We start from the raw sequence: 17,956 nt of genomic DNA, 5'->3' as shown, positions 1-17,956 counted from the left end.
CACACATATATTTAGGAGTTGCTGTGTGCAAGATATTTTTTTCTGGTCATGGTTAGATATAAAAAAATTCCTGCCTTGTATGAAGTTAGAGTTAAGAAAAAGAAGCATAAATATCACTCAATGTATGGATACTGTGAGAAGAAAACTCATAGCTTTAGAATCATTCTGTATAACATTCAAGGAGAAAATAAATGTGAGTTTTCTGGTACCTGGTAGGTGCTTGAAAATGAGAGATATGCAGTGTCCAGTGGATGTAGATGGAAGAAAGAATGTCAGGTTACTTATTTATTGGTCTCCTATTTTTGATCTATTAAACTAGAATATCACAAAAGAAGAATTTGGACACATTAGTGTTTTTCAGTTGCCCTGAGTGCTTATTTGAAGAAACAAATCTACAAATCTGGCAAGCATGAATAAAGACTTTTTTTTTTGAGGCAGGGTCTCCTGTGTTTCAGGTTACCCTGGAACTCACTATGTAACCAAGGATGACCTTGAATTTTTGTTCCTCCTGCCTCTGCTTTCTGAGTATGTTCCTTTGTGCCTAGGCTATGCAGTACTAAGGACTGAAACCAGAGCTTCACACATGCTAGGCAAGCACAATACTAAACAAACCACGCTGCTTGTTGGCACAATGTGGACTTCGGGACACTGAAGTAGGGGAGCAGTTGAACATTTTAAATGGGCTTTAGCTGACCATCCTAGGAGAGTAGAAAGTAGTGGTGTTGAGAGCAGAGTTATAACTTTGAAGTTTCGAGTCTGTTTTGTTTTTCCTGATGGTCTGAACCCCTGTAGGACTCCACAAAATAAGCTATTAGCCCAAAAGGTGCTCCTGTTATCCAAACTCAATGGGGTCAGATGCTGTGTCTGGAACTGGGGCAAAGACTAAAGATTAGGACAATAAATGTCCCTAGTGCTCCTGTCCCTGAGGAAATAACTGAAGTTAGAGGAGATCTGAGGGAACAGCCTAGATGCATGCACGCGTGCGCACGTGCGCGCATGTGTGTGTGTGTGCGTGTGTGTGTGTGTGTGTGTGTGTCACAGCCTTGGTGGTTGAAGATTTCACTCATACCGTACACTTAGTCATATGTGAACCTTCCTGGCTCTCAAACTTCAGTTGATCCTTCATCGTCAAGGACAGAAATAGTCCAGCAGCTACCGAACCTTTGCTTTCATTCCCGATCTCCATTTTTCTTGAATTTTAGCAATATTTGCCCAGCTTCTTCCTTAAGTTCCCTATATTAGCTCTCATCTTCACTATTTTTGTGTTTTTCAACATCTATTATATTCCAATGGGATGCCCAATGCTTCACATTTGATAATTTATAGACCTTGTAGTTTTTCTCTGTGGACTGCAAATACAAGGTGTTCTGTTCTCTTGTTCACATTCCAAACCCAATTGTTCCTGATGGTAAATTCGAACTCAGTTTTAAAAAGTGAACATTCTTTTCCTTACTGTAAGGATTTTATAGGGAGCTATGCTCCACTAGCACATCCCAAACTTCCTCCCCTGCCTGTTTGCAGCCCTCTTGATGGGCACTGTGAGGCAGGCGTGTGTGTCACTGCGGTCTTATGTGACTCATTATAGACCTCTCCTCATCTATTGGTCTTTTTAGAGATCCATAAAAATATTAAGTGAAAGAATTATGAAACAAAAAACCCAAAGTATCCCTTGGTGGTAATGGTGCATGCCTTTAATCTCAGCACTTGGGAGGCAAGGGCAGGTGGATCTTTGAGTTTGAGGCCAGCCTGGTCTACAGAACAAGTTCTAGGATAGCCAGGGTGACACAGAGAAACCATCTTGAAATAACATAACAAAATCAAAACATAGTATAACTTTTAGAGGCTAGCTCTGGGAGACCTCTCTCAAAGTAGCCCTGTACCACTGACTTAGACTCAGTCTGACAAAAGCATGAAGGTCCCATTTCTCTCATCACCAGTTTATTATATGTGGTAATGATAAAAGTAGGCTATTGGCTCTCCGTTTTCTGAAGTTTATTTCAAGACTCATTGTCTCTCACCATCTCCCTTCCTTTGGTTCATCTGGTGCTGGTACTCTAAGTTCCTTGAAAGGCGTATGGACATGCTGCTTCCCCCCTCTTAGTTAGTAGAGAGATTTCAGGGTTTACTCATTCATGGGATGATGACATCCCAGACAGACAGTAAAGACTAAGTTATGCTCTTCTCCAAAGCATTTTTAATGCTTTCATTACATCCATGTTTTCAGGCCATATCCATAGGGAAATGGGCATTCACACCTAATCCTAGGGCATTGCCGTTCTTATGATTCGACTTTTGGACCTTTAAAGACAAGTGAGATTGGATCATATATCCTCATGATTCTAGTTCCTGGACCTTTAGAGACAGGTGAAATTGGATCATATATCCTCAACCATCAGATCCTGCACTAAAATAATTAAGGCTTAAGGCAACGTTGCACACCTGGTTCAATTCAAAAAAAAAAAAACAGAGCTCCATTAGAAGTTGTTGGGAAAGGTGAGTGGCCTACGTACTGGAACTTTCTATGCTTAGTGTGTTCATGAGGATGGCGGAGAGCTGAACCTCGTCCTGGCTTACTTCTAATGAAATGATAAATTGTCAGGACAATGGTGTAAAGGAACTGACTCTTGAATATTTCTTTAACGGGGGAGACAAAAAACATGCTTACTCCTTCTCCTGCCTTGGATCTTGGGAAGCAGAAAAGCATTCCATGGAGCATGGAGGAGTCTCAGCTGCAATGGAGATTCGTTTGAAGTGAAGTAAGTTTGAAGAAAAACTTCAGCATCATAGGAATCCAGAAAGACAACAGTGGGGGCATTACAGCTTAGTCATGGAGCATTTGGCTAGCATACATGAAGCTTTAATCCCTAGTGCTGAGGGCGGGGCGGGCTTAGGGAGGGAAGGACAGGACATTTTATCCAGAATCCCATTTTAGCAGCTTAGTTGTGATTGGCAGCAAAATGGACCGTCTTGAGGACGAGGAAATGTTCTTTATGGGTTCAGATTGGAGGAGTGGTGTCTTAGGTCAGCTCTACAGTGCTGCCTCTGATACAACTTTAAACAGATGTCATCCTCCTTTGGCAAATGGCATTAGTTATGGCTTTGTGGATCAGGGCAAACACGGCTCTTACAGCTAAGTGGAGCTTCTGAGGGAACGTGTTCCCTGAAGTTATGGACTTCAAAAATTATTTCAGCTAGAAACAACACTAATGAATGTACCTCAGGTTCTAATGTTTCCCAAGACCGCCCATGAATTCTATTAATTCATGTTTTTAATTTTATTTATTTTTAAATAATGTAATTCTTACTGTTTGGCCTTATTTAGGTTTTTAGTACTTTCAATGTCTCTTAGAAAGCGATATGAGTAAAAGTAAAAGGAACTCATAAAATAGTAAAGAAAAATGAGTTTAGCTACGTGGAATTTTGCTTCATGGAGAATGTGTAGCTGTTATAAAAATGTTTAGAATTTTTGTGGTGTATGCACACTTGTATCTCCATGTGTGTGGAAGCTGCCGGTTGACTGTAGCTATCTTCCTTTATTACTTTCTGCATGACTGTTTTGACACGAGGGCATCACCATTTCATTTTATTTCGTGCACGTGCTGAAAAGTTGTGTGATACCACAGTACTCTGAAACAACGAAGCATTCCCTGGAAGAAGCAACACTACAACTATACACCAATCATGTGGAACATTCTAGTTATTAGGGGAAAACAGGGAACCGTGCTCTCCCCTTCCTGCCCCTCCCCTCCCACATGTAGTCAATCAGCACAGCTCAGGGCTTTAACCTCATTTCCTCCACATCGAATTTCCACCAATAGTGTCTTTGCCCAAGTGTTGAAAAGAAGCCAGTATTTGCGGTGGTCTCTTAATTTGTCTTTCTAATCCTGCTCTTCCTCCTCCACGTTTTTAATTCATAGCCAGAATAGTCTGTTTAAAGTGAGATGCTACCATACTATTTACCCTGACTTAAGATAAAAAAGAAAAAAAGAAAAAAAGAAAAAAAAAACTAACAAAGCAAAACAAAAGCAAAAGCAAAGTACTAATTATAGCCTATAGGGTTGGGCTAAACCTCAGAAGCCTCTGAATTCAACAATTACCACACCCCAACTTCATCCTTTACCTCCTTAGTACTCACTGACTATGACAGCAGGCTTCCTTGGAACTTTCCCCCCAGTTATCTGCAAGGCTTGGTCTTGCCCTTTATTGAGAAATGCAATTTCTACAATATCTTTCACATTTGTTTGATCTCACTATATTCCTTTCTTTCCAAAGGCAGACACCGACCATGCCCTTATAACACTTACCATCCTTAGGCTTCACTTTGTTGTCTCTGATGATACACAATCATTGACTTCTCCCTGGGCTTTAGCCTAGTGCCTGCCATGTTGTTTTAACAAATACTTGTTAACTAAATCCTGAGTTAGGTAAAAAGCAGGATCAGTAAGTAGAAGAAAGCAATAGAGGGATGGGGAGGGGTTCATATTTATCACTACCCTTATTTGTTTCTTTACATCTTAGCAAAAGCCCATTTTATTTACTTTTTCATTGATACCTTTTTTAGATTTGTTTATTTTTGTGTATATGGTTGTTTAGCCTGTCTGTCTACCACCTGTGTGCCTGTTGCCTGAGGAGGCCAGAAAGGATCACTGGATCCCCTGGAACTGCCATTATAGATAGTTGTAAGACACCATGTGGATGACGGCAAATCAAACCTGGGCCCTGTGGAAGAGCAGTCAGTGCTCCTAACCATTGGGCCGTCTCTCCAGCTCCTAACATTATTGGCAAAACTGTGCATTCCAAAGTACAAAGGAAGAGTTGCTGTCCCTTTTTAGGCATAGCTGCTCACCAGAAAGGACTGCATACCATAGATTGAGTGGTACAGAATCATAGTTTCTAACAAGATCTGATATATAAGAATGCTATGCCTTGAATCAACAAGTTTGCCAATGGCTGGCCATGCAGGAAAAGCCCTTTTATATATACAGTTGTTGGTCTCTTCCTTTCTCTAAGGCATTGAGAAGGTAAACATACACATGGATTAATCCCTGGGATTGTATTCATTGAGCTCCTATCAGCACAGATAAAATCTTTCTCCAGCTGTGGCTGTGCTAATTGCTTCTTTTCTGAGTCACAGCATTTTTTTTTCTGTTTTGTTTTTGTTTTTTTGTTTGTCAGTTTGCTTTTTGTTTTTGTTTGTTTTTGGACTTCTGGTTTTCTGATTCATTTTCTGTGTTTCATATTGCTCTTTCTATCTATAACGCCTTCTCCTATCATGGACTTTAAACTAATTGGAAAATTTTCTTATGGGCATAATAGTAGAGCATAGAAGTTCAGATTTTAAGTACAGTGATTATTGCTTTAGATTCACATACATCCTAAATTACCCTATTTCACAATATTTTTTAAAAATAGTGGTGATTATTTTCCTTACTGTTACCTAATAATTCATACCTAAGGAGACTAGAGATTCAGATTAGATAATACACACGGAGCTCTTAAACAGTAGCTGACACCTAATCAGGTATCTATTAATGTTAGCCATTATCATTTCCTTCAGTAAAGTGACATTATCCAAGGCATGGCAATGTGCTATGACAGTCTCTATGTTTTGGGATATATGCATATAAGAATTAAGGCAAAACCTCATTTTGATTTTTTTTTTGCCAGAAAAGAAGTATTTGGAGCAAATCTAAAAAGCAAAATAATTTGGATACATAATTTTTATGTCCATTTTTCTTGTAACATTCAAAGAGAGGGCTCACACTGAGTGTTGTCTCAAACCTCTTGGGTCTCTCCCTTTTAGATATTTTCTGTCTATTATTCTGTATTTGCTTCACCTTTAGTTTAGCTCCACATAGCATTCATTGAGCAACTGTTGGCTGTCAGGAATACAGTGATCACTCAGACAGTACCCTATACAGTGAGCACAGTATTTCTGGGATGTTTTACTTTGGGGCACATCTTCCCAAAGCCTTCTGGAGTCATGAGAGCATATCAGTCTAGCATGAACAAAGAAATGGCAGCTCATTTCTGGATTTGGCTCTGAGTCAAGAACCTGTCCTTCTTTGGTCCCATATTGATCTTAGTGATGTCAGTGGGAATTTTGAGGGTATGTCAGAGGAAGAATTTTGAATATGGCCTGCATTACTTCTAAATATAAGCACATGCACTTAAGACATATGATGCTTCTATGTTCTTCAGTCCTCCACATGCTAGCCACTTACTGCTGTGGAACAGGTAGGAATACTTGTCTCATATAGATACTCAGAATTGGAGAAGGGGCTAGAGGGAATTTAAAAATTATTAGATCTCATAGTAATCTGTGGCAATTATCCAGCCAACAGATTTTAGAAACATCTTAAACCAAAAATATTGCAACAGCGTTCCACTGACAAGGATATATGTCTGTGTATGTGTGTGTATAATTTTATATATAATTTAAATAGTATATATAGAATTTAGTGAAGCCCTTTGACTTGTCTAGACCAAAGGTCACCCAGATGGTTAGTAGTTTAGGCAGAACTAAGAGTTGTGCCTTCTTTTCCTGCTGCTGTACATGATTGTGAAGTGTCTGGTTGGGTTTCAACTTCTATAGTATGGTGAGCTATTTGTGTGGGGGAGGCTCAGCATTGCAATGTGCTTCTTAAAAAATGTCATTAATGAATATAGTATGTGGAGGTGTGCATACACCACAGTGCCTATCTGGAGGCCAGAGGACAAACTTTCACAGGTCATTTCAATTCTTCCACAGGACAGGGGATCAAAATCACACTCTCCAGTTTGGTGGCAACTGCCTCTTCCCACAGTGCCGCCTCGCTGGCCTGGAATTATAATTTTCTTTAAGGCCAGACAGAGCTGATATGGTGCCAGGAAAATGATTTAATTTTATATACCTCAGGGCTGGTAGGCCACAACCTTGTAGTGATGCACAGATTAATGGACATGGGTTAGTTTAGGATATAAGAATTAGCAAGAAATATGCTTAAGCTATTGGCCAAACAGTATTGCAAATACTATAGTTTCTGAGTGATTATTTCAGGTCTGGGCAGCCAGAAATGAATGAGCAGCCTCCACCAACATCCCTGATCAAGTTTTTACAAGGGCAAATGGTATCTGTTGTTCACAAATGCTGTGTAAAGCTCTTGAGAATTAGTAACTCCTTTCCCCTCCATTTTTCCTTAAAAAATTTACTTTTCATTTTTCATACTAATCCCAGTTCCCCCTTCCTCCTCTTCTGCTGTCCCCATTTATCCCCTCCCAACCCCCATCCACTCCTCAGATGGGGTAAGGCCTTCCTTGGGGAGTCAACAGGGATACCAACTTGAGGCAGGACCATACCCCTCCCCCCGTATCAAGGCTGAGCAAGGAATCTCATCATAGGGAATGGCCTCCAAAAAGCCAGTTCATGTATCTGGCATAGGTTCTGGTTAGACTGTCAGTCCCCCCCGTCCCTGCAACAGATCAAGCTACATAACTGTCACTCACACTTGGAGGGTCCAGTTCTGTCCCATTCCGGTTCCCCAGCTGCAAGTTTATAGTCTGTGTGCTCTCACTAGAAAAAAAAAAAAATCCTAAATGAGGTAACCCAGGCCCAGAAGGACAAACATGGAATGTATTTCCTCCTAAATTAATACTAGATGTAAAGCAAAGGACAACTAAGCTACAGTCTACAATCCCAGAGAAAATCGAACCTACATCCAGTAACTGATGGGAGCAGATGCAGTGACCCATAGCCAAACACGGGGCTGCAATTCTGGGGTTCATTTGAAGAGAGGAGGGAGGGATCATATGAGCAAGGGGGTTGGGAGAATTATGGGGAAAACGACAGAGAATTCGTAACTCTTTTATTTGGTCACTGCTTCAGGTTCCTCTGTGGCGTCCTCTTGAGAGAGGGGAGATGGGGCAGGCGCTAAGCAACAGCCAACGGGTAAGCTATTCATTTGCCATTATGCTATAGAAACAGAATATGCAATTGTGTTATTGTATATTTTGCACAGAGGGACATTATGGTCCTGCAGACCCTACAGAATTTTTCAGGAAGGAGGAGACCTTAGAGACCATTAACTGAAAAGCTGACAGAAAGGACACTAGCTGAAATGCATCCCTGTAAGAAGATAAGATGCTAATTTTTAGAGGCACTCAGAAGTTGGAAAATCAATTTTTCTTAACGTGGAGAATTATTGAGTGGCTAGAAAAGCATCTTACTCCATGAAATATAGTCACTGTTTAGTGCCTTTCCATTTTATTTACTATTTAAAGCATACAACAGCTAGTTAACCAACTACTTATAAAATATATTTAATGTTTAGAGGCACTCAGTGTGGTTATCAAATGATTTTAAGGGTATACAAAAATGGTACATTAACCACATTTCATGAACTATGGTTCCCTCTGGAAAAACAAAAACATTTTCCCTGGCATCCTGCGGCATCTCATCCTGAAGTTTGTAAATGGCCCACGCTGCTCAACCCGGCTGCCTCTCTGGCTTTTGATGCCAGCCACTTTAGAGCACACACCAGAAAGATCAATATAACCCGTACGTAAGTGATAGAGCACGGTGCACTCAAAGGCTGTTAGAATCTCCAGTAAAGAATGGCTTGACAGATGCAATGAAATTAAGCAGCATGCACAAAACCCCAGCAAAGAGGTGGTGTGGTTGTAGTCTTTTCTCCGTACATGGGGGATTGATGGGTGCATCGTGACATAAGATGCACTGAGATGAGACCTGGCCCCTGCCATGTGCATGCATTAGTGAGTTTATGGCCTATGAAAATGTGGGGAGAGTCTAACAAAGGTGTTATAAGAATTGGGCCTTTTTCCAAATGGAGAATTATGACAAGTTAGACAAAAGGAGACTCAATGTCAACTTAAGAGCAAAGGGATGTTCAAATAATTTTATTTCCAAAGAGTATCCCAGTCCCTGAAAATGCTCTACCAAAATTCACTAATGCCTGCTTTCATCACTGAAGTTCCCTTGCCTTGGTTATTGATAAAAAGCGACGGAAACCTGCCTTCAGCACCCAGCTCACATGCTACAGTTAGACGTAATGATGTCTGCTTGGCTTTGTGTACCTTTCTGGTCTGCTTGTAGTCCAGGACTTTGCTGTGCTTATGTCAGGGGAAGGATGCAAAGATGGACCAAGAGAAACCTTGTGCGATATCCATTCTTTAGTTCATTCTTTACTTAGTTAAGGGGAATTTTCGTGGGTACCAATTCCAAAAGCTAAATTCTAAGTGTCTAATTGCCAGAGGCTCATTACACACAAATGTGAATGCTAAAACCTTCAGAGGAACTCAGTGGGAGTTGCGCCCCGTAATTTTTAAGTTTTAGTTCCAGGAGACTTATCGGATGGTCAAAGTAAAGATGAGGGAAAATGTGCTCTTAGGCTTCTGTCAGGAAGAGCAAAGAGCAGCCACTTTGAAAGTTTCCAAGAACTTCAAAAGCCTGCCAAAAACAAACCTATTTCGCCAGTTACCTAATCCACTACTGTGTTTTCATATAAGCCTAATTAATCTAACAAATAGGAAATGCTGACTCCAGCATGTGTCCCAGCCACAGCACCCAGGACAAGAGGTAACTTTCCGGATTTGCTTCTCTTCTTCTATCTTGTGGCTCCTAGGGATGATTCAGGTCCAAGTCTTTGCCTATGAGAATGTTTTACCCTCTGAGCCTTTCACTGGCTCCCCTGCTTTCCTGTATGCAGCATTCAACAATGAAAAGTTTTGATTTCTAAATATACCGCCATTTTCACTAGCATATCCCAAAATGAAATGCTTAGGTAAAAGTTTAATAAAATATCTTTAGGACATATATGAGGATGCCCCACCTCCAAATCAAAGAACCAAATAGAAAGTATCTATATTCATGGGTAAAAATTCCAATATTATCAATTTATTCTATATTGATCTATAGATTCAATATAGTCAATATTGTCTACTGCATACTGCAGCAAGCTCTAAGGCATCTTTCTCTTGTGTGACATGTACGTGATGTGTGTCCACATGGGGAAGCCAGAAAATAACATACAAAATATCCCATGTTGTTACTCAGGTACTGACCCCCCCAACACACACACACTTTTTTTTTGTTTGTTTCTCAAGACAGGGTTCCTCTGTAGCTTTGGGGCCTGTTCTAGAACTAGCTCTTGTAGCCCAGGCTGGCCTCAAACTCACAGAGATCCGCCTGCCTCTACCTTCCGAGTGCTGGGATTAAAGGCATGTACCACCATCATCGCCTGGCCACCCTCCCACTTTTTTTTTTCTGAGACAAAGTTGTCACCAGCTTAGAGCTTAAAACTCACCAAGTAGGCAAGTGCCAGGGATCTGCCCATCTCTGCCTGCATCCCCAGTCTCAGGGCTACAAGTGTGCACCACTACTTCTGGCCTTCCTTTCTTCTCTCCTTCTCTCTCTCTCTCCTTCTCTCTCTCTCTCTCTCTCTCTCTCTCTCTCTCTCTCTCTCTCTCTCTCTCTCTCTCTCTCTCTCTCCCTCTCTCTCTGGCCCTCAAGCAGTTTACAGACTTCACTATCACGAAAATCCTCAAGACTTAAATTGTACAGAGAAGTAAAAGACCCAGAGTAGCACACAGCAATGAAGAACTATGTAAGATGGCTTGATAACACTTGTCTTCTAGAATTCAACTAAAATTGCAGCCTCCAAGAGAGTGTAATACATACAAAGGACAGACAAATAGGTCATTGGAACAGAATGGAAAGTCCCAAAATAGGAGCTACACATATAGTCAAATTATCTTTGGTAAAGGATCAAAGTAATGCAATGGAGAAAATAATGCTTTCAAGAAGTGGGGCTGAGTTGGACACACATGTATATACATATCTTACTCTTCCAACACTGATAACAGCAAATGCTTGGATGGACACAGAACAAAGCTCTGATTCATTGTCAACTGGAATGAGAAATTGTGTGGTAAACTTAGGAGACAGTTTGGCAAGGTTCCTGTTGTTTGTTTTGTAGCATTTTGTAGTTTGGGGACTGAACCTCTGGTCTCATGCATCCTAGGAATGCATCCCATGGCTAAGCTATGTTCTCAGCAAGGTATGGTCTTACAAAACTTAACATAGTCACCATGCCACAATTCAACAACAGCTTCCTCAACATTTGCTCGGATGAACTGAAATCTTACATCCATACAAAAACTGATACACAAGCACACAGACAGATATATATATATATATATATATATAACGATTTTATTAATAATTGACCCAACTGAAAAGCAACCAAAATTTTCTTCAGCAGGTGAAATGGAAAAACAAACAGCTGAACATCAAGGTAACACAATTTTATCTAGTGCTAAAAATAAATGAGCTGCCAAGCCACAGAAAGACATGACAGAAACATGCATGCGCTTATTCACTCTGTGAAATAAGCCAGCCAGAAAGGTTACAGACCGCATGAGTCTCTGGAATGATCTCTGTTCATAATTATGATAACAGTGATAGAACCTTGGTTTCTAGAGATTTGGAGGAGGGAGTTATACAAAGATGGAGTGAAATGATTTTTTAAAGACAGTGACTATCATGACAAGACACACTGCATATTTGCCAAAGCCTAAAGGATACACAACTCCAAAAGCAAATGCTAAAGTAGACAGAGTTGAAGTGTAATGACTTAGGAACATAAATTCACCAAGTGTAACCCATGACCACGTGTGGTGTGTGATGATGGTGGTAGCAGGCCTGGGGCCATCCTGTGTGGATTCACAGGTTTCAGAAACCTCTCTGTACTTCCCATACCATTTTACTGAAAACCCCAAATTGTTCTGGAACACTGGCTCCGAGCTCATGCAAGCAACCCTAATTAAACTTAGTGGATCACGAACAAAACAGCAACAAAAATGAAAACAACATGAATGTAGGTGTGAGGTTATTTGGGGAAAAGTCGTTCAACAGGATGGAGAATGAGAGTGGGTAATGGGGGAGGTAGAATTCATTCTCCAAAATCTTCTCCTGTGAATGTCTGAGACCTCAGAAAAATAAAATGACAAAACAAAAGATACCAGGCATTTGATGAACTTACACCAATGGAGATTATAATAGTCTAGCAAACAGATTTCTCGTATTATGGTAGTGGTTGCGCTTTTAAGGAGAGTGCTGTTTTCACACAGACAAATACAGCTACAGAATCTCCAATACATCTCCTTACTGTGAATGTTTTGGAGATTAGGTTCTATTAGCACATGCTGAAACCGATGGTAAAGATGAAGTCTGTAAAGTTTCGAATCAACATTTTTACTTTTGCTCGAGGAAAAAATGTCAACCCAGGTTAGTGCTTTAAGATTTAATCCATTTCTATGCTTTCTCTCTTTCTTAGGAGATTGAGTGCTTTTTCATGTGGACTAGTTCCAACACAAATGCTAATAGGTATAACAAGTGCTTAGTGAGGTATTCCAGCTCTGGAGTTCCTCCCCAAGAAATAGCCAGGAAAACTAAATTACCTTCAGATAGGGTTGCTGAAGGCCACGCTACAGAATCAGGCAGCTTTAAGGGCCCTGTTGACAGACAAAACTGGGTCTAGCTATGAAGACCTTGCCTCTGCATGGGCTTAGGTCGGTCGATGGCTGTGCCTTCGATGGGATCTGTGTGGCTCACTGTGGTGCCTGGAAGGATAAGGGGTTGACTCTCTGTTTCGGTGGTGGGTAGAGATTCTGCGGATAGGGCCCGGCCTCTGCTCACGATATGCTGAGCTGGTTTCCCTGATAAACTCATTCCTGCGCCTCGGGGAAACTCTGCGAAGTGGCTGTTGCTGGGAGGATGGAGAGGAGGACATGGGATCTTCTCTGCGGCTTGGCAGGTTTCGAGCATGAGAGGAAGATCTCTGAGGACTGTGGCGGTGGTACCTGGGCGAGGAAGAGTGCCTAGACACTGGGGCTTCACTCAGCTCACGTCTGTGGTGGTCTTGAGGCTGCCTTCTATCTGCCCGGTCTGGCTGTCTCTGGGCGGGAACATCCCTGATCCACCTGCCCACAGGGTTGTGAGCAGGGAGGACCACGCCCCAGGCGTCTGCCACGTGCGCCAGCAGCAGCTGCGAGAGGTAGCGGTGCGCCCGCTCGTCCCAGTGGACGCCATCACTCAGTCGGTGCTGCCCCGCGTGGCGGAAGTGGAAGTGGAGATCCAGCACGTCGAAGCCACGCCTCACCGCCTCTGATGAGCTGTAGAAATTGGCCTCCATCACATCTTCGCGCAGGCGCGTGGGGCAGGCTGGCGCATCAGGCAGGATGAAGCCCCCAGATACGACCTCGGCTATAGGCATGGTGGTGTTCCACACCAGGAGGCAGGAGGCAGGCAGCACTTGATCCAGGCGTCTGAACAGCTTCTCCAGGTCCTCTTGGTAGCGCCTACGGAAGTTGCGTCCATATCTGGACAAGTCCCAGAGGCAAGAGTTCATGACCACCAAGTCGGGGGCATACTGGCCCCAGCGCAGCTGATGCAGGATGTCCTCGACGTAGGGCGAGTAGGCACGTGTGAGGAAGTAGAAGCGCACCAAGTGGTGGCCCGAGCAGAACTGGCGCACCTCGCGGTAGTGGGTGCCATTGTGCATGCGTCCCCACCTGCCGCCCTCCAGCAACACGTCGTGCTCGAAGCTCAGCTCACCTTTACTCTTCAGCTGACTGGAAGACAGCAGGCAGTCTTTCTGCAGCAGGAGAACCAGGTCCTTGTACACGGCACGCTGGATGGAGTCCCCCAGGATGACGACGAACTTGTTATGCAAGAGCTTCTGGACTTCGTGAGCTCGGAGGTGGGGCATGATGGCTTCCTTCGTGGGAGCTCCCTTCCTGGGAGCTCGGGGAAAGCAGGGAAGCTCACAGTAGAGCGCTCCGCGCAGCTTTCTGGCCGCGAGGTTTAGGACAGCAAGCTTGAGCTCCTGAGGCTGTAGACTGCCTCATCCGGTTTGCCACCGCCCACAGTGTGACCTCTGAACCCTGAAAACTGTTGCGTGCATCCCGGCTCCACCTGGCGGATGGGAGGCGTAGCACCTCATCAGGAAGTAGTGGCACCCAGGGAGTACAGGCGGATGTCCTGGGCATGGGCGCTCTGGCTTCTGCTGACTAGAGTGGCCTCAGCCAGGGTCTCAGGCCGGCTGAGGTCTTTTTGGCCTCCAGCGTCTTGTTCACGTCTGCAGCTCTGGAATGCCTTGAGGGTGCTTTCTCTCACTGCTTTCTTTACCGCGAACCTTACTCTAGTTGACTTTTTTTTTTCTTTGTGTTTCCATCCTGGGGAGAATCGGTTCTGGAGGGTAGAACCCTGCCTGACACTCACTAAGCTACTGCCATGGTGACTCTGCAAGCCACGATGGGTAGAAAGCACAGTCCGTTGTAAGAAATAGTAGAGAATTCCCACGTACCTTTGACCAGCTTTCCTGTAACCGTGAAATCCTTAAGGACTTAGGTTATCTTTGTACGAAGGTATACGGGCTGTTTTCTCGCCACAAGATACGTTTGTACTTGCGTTGGCTTCTTGTCTCCTTCACTGTCCCACTCCCTAACTCCGGGTAACCACTTAAAATAATCTCCATTTGCACAATTTACCATTTCAGGAATTCTATGTAGGTGGGATTGTACAGTGTGTGGCCACGAGGAATCTCCCCACCTCCACCCCTACCTTCATTGGCCCCTGCATTTGTCAGCTTTCCAGTCTGCTCTTGTCTGAACTAGGTGAATTTACTGGCGATGGAGATGTCTGTCCTTTCTTGTTTTCACTCCCGGAAGCCGTCCATTGGAAGGACAGCTGGCTTGATCGCCGGTTTTGTCTGTCACAAACAGCACTGCTGAACATCCTGTACAGGTTTCGAGTAGACCTGCATTTTCTTTATTTTGAATGAGCCCAATATAGTCATTGTAAAGGTGCAGGATGGCGGCACGGCTAGCGCTTTAAGAAATGTTTTTGTTTATCTGGTGTATCTCATGCTTTGTAGTCCTAGGAGGAAGAGACAAGAGGCTAGTGAGTTTGGGGCCAGCCTGAGCTATTTATCAAATAGCGAAAGTTAGTATCCGAAGAGAAAGGAAAACCAAAGTCTCAAATTGCTTTTTGGGGTGACTGGGTCCATTCTCACTGGTGTGAATAGCGGTTTTTGAGAATAATGTTTTTTTTCTTTTTGAAGATTTATTTATTTATTTATTTATTTATGTATACAGTGTTCTGCCTGCATGTATGCCTGCGCACCAGATCTCATTACAGATGGTTGTGAGTCACCATGTGGTTGCTGAGAATTGAACTCAGGACCTCTGGAGGGGCAGCCAGTGCTCTTAACCTCAGCCACCTATCCAGCCCATGAATAGCGGTTTTTATTTCTTTTCTTTCTGGGTTTTCATCTGCATAGTCTGAATATGTTAAACCCCAAATCTTTCATATACTTACTCAAACAGGTCTAACTCCAGGGAGTCAAAAAAAAAAAAAGGCTTTCTTTTACTTTGGGTGCACTTGTGGATGCTATTAAGCCCCATGGAATCTGCTTTAAGATTCCCTTGTCACTAGGTTATCTTAGACCATTTAACAGGTGTTTGGGAAACCCAGTGAAATAGTGCTTCCTTTGGGAGCTAAGAGAAACCAGAGATTTAGGGCACTTACCTGGGCAGGGATGTGAAGAACAGTTAGGTTTGGTTCTGAAGCCAATAATGAAGTCTGAAACCACCATTGACTTAGTGTTCAGGAAGGAAGGAAGTCAGATGGGCAGGTCTTACCTTTCAGGGGCTTTTGCAGTTCTACAGTTGTGCATAGTGTATGTGCTGCTTTGGGCAGACAGAACCCCCAAGGTTCTACCCACATCTTCTTGGGACATTTTGGGCCATCTTTATTTTACTCTGTCTTCTCCAGTGATTCAGCTGCCCTTTCTCCTCTAGGAATTTCTCAGACTCTCATTGTAAATCTCTTAGGCTTTAGGACTAGTTTTCATTTTAAAACTGTATCTATAATTTTGGTATAATTAAAACAATAAGGAATCTTGCTTATCTTTCATCTATCAGTCACTTCATTTACTTATTTTTTACTACAGAGACACATATCTTGCATATTAAATTTTACTTTGCTAAAGTTGTTTCTTTGAGATGGTGGTTGGTAGTGTAAGAAATAATTTCTAAGATAATTTTCACAATATGGCAATATATAACCTTATGAATCTGTATATAGAAAGTTGAAACAATACCTTTTGACCTACTGCTTTTGTAGAATCTGGAAAAATTACTTTTTATTCTAATAATCTTTTAAAATGACCCTCCAAATATCTCTTTGTACTTTGACTAAGCACACACATAGAAAAAATAAAGAAATATCATATCAATAAGTTATTTACGTTTGTGTATAATTTGGATTCTATAGTCTAATTAGTTTGTCTTCCTCTTAGCTTTGAAGAGTCAATGATAACAATACTTTTCCCCCCAAAAAGCAGATTAGGTCACATGTTAATTTCAGTATATTTTGACTCCCATGCAGTGAAATATAAATTTCAAAGTAAATATCTATATTTATTTATTTTTCAATAATAAAGAGGATGGCATATCCAGTTGGTGAGATAAAATTTCCTTGAAATGGGTAGGAAACATAGATGAATAAGTATGATCTATTTAATAAATAGCTTAAGATTTAAAAGAAAAGCAGAGCGAAACCAAAGTATTAAGACATTTTGAGTGGGGTGAGAGAAGTGTATGGATAGAGGTGTGTATAGCTACACCCATGTATGGGCTGAAGCCAAGAGTGGCTGACAGAGTCAGATTTCAAATTTTAGGATAACAGTTTCACTCCTCAATTCTTCAGAGTTTAGAACATCATTCTGGTTGTAAGAGTTAAGAGTTAATCATGTTGATGGTAAGAAGTATGTGAAAGAAAAATCAGGCCCTAGGAAGGCATAGCCTGAAAATGAAGATACGGCTAATGAGGAGGTGTGCTCGCTGGCCAGAGAGGCCTTGGCTGACTGTCTTCATCCTGCCTTCTTTCCCTCCTGCCAGCGGTTTCTATGCCCTGCTTTATTTTTCTTTACTGCCTTTACTGTTACATGCCATTTTATTGCTATCACTTTATGATTACCTTATCATATTCTTATTCCCTCAGATTTAAACCCGATGAGAAAATTACTTGTTTCCGTTTGTCCATGCTTCCTCGGCTTTTAAAATGATTTTGACTGTGTGGCCAATAAGTCAATACATGTCTCTGTGGTGCAAACAGTAAGCCATGGAAATTCATGATGGGGAGAGAGCTTTCAAAGACTGCCCCGACACCCATCTAATACTTGTATTGCCTAAGTAATGCTTCTGCTCTTACACTCATTCATGTGTCAGAGTCGTGGAGAGTTGCCCTCCCTGAGAGATTGTTCTGTCCTCGGGAAGTAGAAACAGTAGCTGAGTATGGCTGTACTCTGAGAATATGTTCTCAAGTTTCTGTCCTGAAAGAAGAAAGGGAGGAAGGGAAGGCAGGAGGAGAGGAAATGGAAAGAAGAAACAGAAGTGAGAAAGGGGAGGAAAGGAAAAGAAAACTGGACTGTTAAGAGTCTTTGATTTTGGTCCATGTCTGGGCCCATCATCCTCCTGCAGCCGGGATCTGTGTGGATGTCCACAGCCAGTGCTGCCAGCGAAGGCCGCACAGGTGTCTGTGGTTCGTACTGAAGCCTGAACCCATGCTGACATCCGGGGACTGTGCTGCTGCGGCTGCTGAGGACCGTGTTGTTGTGAATGGCTCGCACTGCCACCCGAGGCCATGTCGGTGTCCTTGGCCTGTGCAGCGGCAGAGGGCCATGCTGACCTCCGTGGTCTGTTCTGCCACCAGAGACCACGCTCAATTCTGTGGCGTGTGCTGACGCTGGGGACCCTGTGGGTGCCCATGGTCGATGCCGTCTCCAGAAACCATGTGTAAATCCGTGGTCTGTGCTCCCACGGACAGCAAAAGGCAAGGAAGCTGCGTTTGCCTTTGTATTAATGACTGCAGAGTCATAGTGGAGAAAGAGAGACG

General features: G+C 42.6%; 1 long non-coding RNA gene and 1 pseudogene across 2 annotated transcripts in view; one reads left to right on the top strand and one right to left on the bottom strand.

The window, feature by feature from the left end:
- LOC146896184 (uncharacterized) overlaps positions 1-17,956 on the top strand; it is a 51,060-nt gene that overhangs the window by 9,248 nt on the left and 23,856 nt on the right. For both annotated transcript variants that reach the window (XR_015004909.2, XR_015004910.2), the window contains exon 2: positions 7,865-7,927. This is a non-coding gene — a long non-coding RNA (uncharacterized LOC146896184). The remainder of the gene's footprint in view (positions 1-7,864; positions 7,928-17,956) is intronic.
- On the bottom strand, positions 11,196-13,893 carry LOC125416429 (PC-esterase domain-containing protein 1B pseudogene; annotated as a pseudogene).

This window comes from Myodes glareolus, chromosome 1 (assembly GCF_982192425.1).
Source record: "Myodes glareolus chromosome 1, mMyoGla1.1, whole genome shotgun sequence".
Lineage (NCBI taxonomy): Eukaryota > Metazoa > Chordata > Mammalia > Rodentia > Cricetidae > Myodes > Myodes glareolus.
The sequence above is the reverse complement of the archived record's forward strand: the minus strand, read 5'-3'. Positions and strand labels throughout refer to the sequence as shown.